The sequence below is a fragment of the Athene cunicularia genome (assembly GCF_003259725.1).
Source record: "Athene cunicularia isolate RWA chromosome 1 unlocalized genomic scaffold, athCun1 chr1_part2, whole genome shotgun sequence".
Classification (NCBI taxonomy): domain Eukaryota; kingdom Metazoa; phylum Chordata; class Aves; order Strigiformes; family Strigidae; genus Athene; species Athene cunicularia.
Window position 1 is genome coordinate 24612292 of NW_020799092.1, and position 4833 is coordinate 24617124.

Consider the following 4833-nt stretch of genomic DNA (forward strand, 5'->3'; position numbering starts at 1 on the left):
AAAAGAAAGAAAATTAGTCCATTTTTTTTTTTTAGAAGGGCACAGAACGCAGGACATAGATGAAGAGAACCACTGGAGGTCACTGTGACAGAAAAGGAGAGTGAGTCAGATGAAAGCAGGACCTCCAATGCACCAGTCACCCGTTTGAGGTGGTGGCGGGGGCTGGAAAGGCGAGAGAAGAGACTGCATCTCCAGTCTGACTTTACTGGAACTTGGAGGCACTGGCTGCAGAAGCAAGGCAGGAGACGAGGCTCGTGTCCACATCAAAAGCCTGAATTCTGACCAGGTTTCCCTTCAAAGAATCTCCAACTTTTATCTCCCGTATGTGTTTACCGTCTTCAATCTGACTGTGAAGTGTCCTGCCCTGCTCAGAGCCTCCCAGCCGCGCTGAATAGGAGCTTTTGTAAAAAAACAAAGTTACGTTATATCTTACATATATATAAAATACCATTTTGCTTTCAGAAATACTTTTTTTTTTTTCCAGAAAAACAGATTTTTTTTTTTATTTTTTTTCCCTAGCACCAAGGGAACTTTAACCAAAGGCTGCAGATGCTTTGCCTCTGCCCTGGCTGGCAGCGAGGCTTTTGCGCCCCAGCCCTGTACACAGCACATGGGACTCGTTCCTAAAAGGAGAATCACACATCGCTTACAGCGCCGCCGACTCTCCGACCTATTTCCAAGAACTGCATAGCTTGAAATCCTCATTCGCTTTATTAATGCCTTGTGTAGGAGGGAGGGAAGGAAGTGTGGTGGGGGCGAGGGGGACAAGGCAAGAAACATCACGCCTTTCAAATGCAGGGGGTCATTTTCTGCTTTTTCCACCCTTCCCCCCCGCCAGCTGTTAAATCCCACGTTTCTCCAGCGATGCCTGCTGCCTCTGCGACAGAGGTATGCACAGCAATCATCACTTGCAATGGCTGAAAACACTTGGCCAGACCCACAGGAGAAGAGGTTTGCAAGTTCATTTGGAATAAGAATCCGAAAAGCTACATAAGCTTTTTTTTTGCTTTTTTTTTTTTTTTTTTTTTTTTTTTTTTTTTTTTTTTTTTTTTTTTTTTTTCTGCCCTTTAGAGGCCCCCTCTTTAGCTTGCAGCTTCCTTTTCCACCCCATAGTTGCTCTCTCAGTTCAATGTCTGCTGTGCCCTTAAGCCACCCTGTTGCCCTTCACAAGTTTCTGGTAACTTCGTATTCAGCACAGAGTACTTTGTAAAAGCAGAAGAAAAGTGAAATATCTGCTCTCGAATAAAAGAACGAAAATGAAGCTGCAAATGCTGCCTCTTGCAAATGATGTCCCTTCACAAGCAGCTTTCCTTTCTGCCTTGGTTTTTGTGTTTGTCTGCCTGTATTTTTGACTAATAACTATGCATACATGCACATGCACGTACGAGTGTGTGTGGGAGTGAGAGCCAGAGAGCATATAAAGGGTATTTGGGGATTCTTTGGTTTTGGACTCTCACACACAGTTGGGGGAGGCGAGTTATAAACATATAGGTAGATCCAAGAACGAATACTTTAATATTTGCAGATCTTGACGGCTGCCAAATGCTAGCATTTCAGGGATGCATATTCACATGCAGCTGGCGACACGAGTTGGAAGATACCCAACATTTTGCCAGTTAGGTTCCAGACTTGAAATATCTCAGCAGACCCATATGTGTATCTTAACACCGAGTAGGGAATGTTTCCCCTTATTCTCCATACTCATTAGCTAATAAGCAAGCATAATGGTTTGCTGAGAATAAGAGAATGGAAATAAATCCTGGCCTTTTAGAAAGAGCAAGTTATCCTTCCCAGGGCCTCCAAGTCAACCTGTTAGCTCCCTAACCTGGAGAGAGACACCAAAGCTTATTAGGCTCAATAAAAATCAACCTGCCGTCACCCTCCTAGGGGATGCCTCACCTTCATGATACTTTCTAGGCATTTGTGCTAAACGGCTCATTGCAGCTGGACTTTTTATTTCATTTCATTTTCTTAAGGCTATCACACAGCTCCAACATTCCCCAGCTTGTTTACTGCTAGTCTCACCAGTAAGCTGGGTGCCAGTTTTATTTAATTTGTTTTTCCAGTGGCAGCAACAATCTGTGTGGAAAGCATAAACAGAGGGAAAGAATCTGGGATCAGCAAATGGTGTGCACAGCTGCACACCATAATTTCCGCTAGTGAAAGTTTTAATTCAGTTCATCAGAAGAAGAGCAGAAGAGTTGGAGGCAAAGAGGTGGAGTAGTGGAAGAAATATAGCAAGAGGAAACAGTAAAATCCAAGGCAGCTGGAGAGTCTTGGAGTCATTATAATTAAGGTCCAACAGGTTACAATTTCTGCAGAAAATAAGTCAAAACCAGAAACCAGCCAACAGGTCTTCAGGAGGGATTGTTCAAAGATGTGATTCTAAAATACATTGTAATGGAAACAGGAAAACTGCATTCTGCCTTCATTTCTCTTGCAGATAAGAACATTTCACCAGGACACAAAATGAGGGGGAAAAAAGAAAAAAAATATAAAAAATTCGTATGAGGAAGAAAACTACAGCAATCCAAAAAAAAGGAAGTAAATAAATTTAAAAACCAGAAGTTACAAAGCCTTACTATTGGAGGTGAAATGTCCAAAATGACATTTCAAACCCCTTTTTAATAAGAATATGGCAAGTAAATGGTAAAGTTGGAAACCACGGCAGACAACAACTGTAAATATAGAAACGACAGGAAAACATACCCATCACCTGCTCCTCGAAGGCACTTACACAGCAGCCGTTATTGGTTGCAGAAGCAGTTAGCTATTGAACAGAGCAAACTGCGAGTATCTACACTTCGAACTAATTAGGAGAGGTAATAGAAAAAAAAAAGTATAAAATCGATAGTGCTATTTAAACAGAGAGGAAGGAAGGAAGGAAGGAAGAGCCTCGCCAATTAACAGTCAGGAAATGCAATTTCGGTCAGTAATTGGAACAAAGCTGAAAATGCTCAGAGAAGCATCCTCAGCATTTAGAGGTTGGTAGGTGAGTCAAGAGTGAGAAGCATGGCTCCTAGCTTGTTTCTGGCTAAGTATCTTTCAGCGTCACGTCTTTCCCTTTAAAGGGAAAGTAGTCTTTGTAGTTTTTAGGCCATCCCATTTTAATCCATCCATCCAGATGGATTCTGTCATTTGTCTGGCTGAAAGCTCGTTGCAGACCATGATCATGTCTCCGTGGTCATAACTGCCTTTTATGCCCCTACTCGTGAGATACTATTAACTGGCCCATGTTCGCTGGCAGGGGATGATCATGACTATTGCTGTTATTGTTAGACTGAGCTCAACAGAGTAATTTAATCCTCTGTGATCTTGGATGATTCCTCTCCCCGCCTCCCCAGCAGATCTATTTCACCGGAGCACGTAAACTTTCATTTGGCCACCCAACTTGTAATTTTTTTTTTTTTTTTTTTTTTTTAGCTTAGAGACGCTTCTACAATGCCTTTGGGCTGTATCTGAATGCCTGGTACATCTCATTGTAATTTCTGGGTAATATCTAGTCCTGCCTCTGCTTCCAGATGAGGAGTTCAAAACAAAAGCTGTTAGACCAAGCTGGAGATGACAACAAGTGGACGGTTTTGGAGATACCACCAGAAGCCATGTTTCATCCTTCCTTTGTGAGAGGCCACACTTCTGTTCAGTTAGCAGAGCCATCCTGCTCTTCTCCTGCTGGGTCCTGAATTGGCATCGGTGTCTGGACAGGCCTCCTCTTTCCCAGTTCTTTCTTTCTTGTGGCTGGTAAACCTGCTGAGAGGTTGCCACTCCTTTCTCTTCCCCGGTAAGCATTTACTGGGGAGAGGAGAGGAGAGGAGAGGAGAGGAGAGGAGAGGAGAGGAGAGGAGAGGAGAGGAGAGGAGAGGAGAGGAGAGGAGAGGAGAGGAGAGGAGAGGAGAGGAGAGGAGAGGAGAGGAGAGGAGAGGAGAGGAGAGGAGAGGAGAGGAGAGGAGAGGAGAGGAGAGGAGAGGAGAGGAGAGGAGAGGAGAGGAGAGGAGAGGAGAGGAGAGGAGAGGAGAGGAGAGGAGAGGAGAGGAGAGGAGAGGAGAGGAGAGGAGAGGAGAGGAGAGGAGAGGAGAGGAGAGGAGAGGAGAGGAGAGGAGAGGAGAGGAGAGGAGAGGAGAGGAGAGGAGAGGAGAGGAGAGGAGAGGAGAGGAGAGGAGAGGAGAGGAGAGGAGAGGAGAGGAGAGGAGAGGAGAGGAGAGGAGAGGAGAGGAGAGGAGAGGAGAGGAGAGGAGAGGAGAGGAGAGGAGAGGAGAGGAGAGGAGAGGAGAGGAGAGGAGAGGAGAGGAGAGGAGAGGAGAGGAGAGGAGAGGAGAGGAGAGGAGAGGAGAGGAGAGGAGAGGAGAGGAGAGGAGAGGAGAGGAGAGGAGAGGAGAGGAGAGGAGAGGAGAGGAGAGGAGAGGAGAGGAGAGGAGAGGAGAGGAGAGGAGAGGAGAGGAGAGGAGAGGAGAGGAGAGGAGAGGAGAGGAGAGGAGAGGAGAGGAGAGGAGAGGAGAGGAGAGGAGAGGAGAGGAGAGGAGAGGAGAGGAGAGGAGAGGAGAGGAGAGGAGAGGAGAGGAGAGGAGAGGAGAGGAGAGGAGAGGAGAGGAGAGGAGAGGAGAGGAGAGGAGAGGAGAGGAGAGGAGAGGAGAGGAGAGGAGAGGAGAGGAGAGGAGAGGAGAGGAGAGGAGAGGAGAGGAGAGGAGAGGAGAGGAGAGGAGAGGAGAGGAGAGGAGAGGAGAGGAGAGGAGAGGAGAGGAGAGGAGAGGAGAGGAGAGGAGAGGAGAGGAGAGGAGAGGAGAGGAGAGGAGAGGAGAGGAGAGGAGAGGAGAGGAGAGGAGAGGAGAGGAGAGG